We start from the raw sequence: 242 nt of genomic DNA, 5'->3' as shown, positions 1-242 counted from the left end.
AAAGAAGAATCGATGCGAACTGAAGGAAGCAATCTCAAGTCGAAGGGAAGACAGAGGAAGTCGAATCTTCTCATATTCCTAGCGGAGGCAGCTTGGACAGAGGTAAGTATAAACGTTTGGAAATGCCCTTGTTTGCAGGTGACAACCCGGAATCGTAGGTTTATCGAGCAGAGCATTTCTTTGAAATTCATGAACTCCTGATGCTAAGAAGGTGAAGGTGGTTGTGATTAGCTTCGCTCTTA

The sequence above is a fragment of the Benincasa hispida genome, chromosome 10 (assembly GCF_027475165.1).
Source record: "Benincasa hispida cultivar pf3 chromosome 10, pf3_genome.v1.1, whole genome shotgun sequence".
In the NCBI taxonomy this organism is placed as follows: Eukaryota; Viridiplantae; Streptophyta; class Magnoliopsida; order Cucurbitales; family Cucurbitaceae; genus Benincasa; species Benincasa hispida.
The sequence above is the reverse complement of the archived record's forward strand: the minus strand, read 5'-3'. Positions refer to the sequence as shown.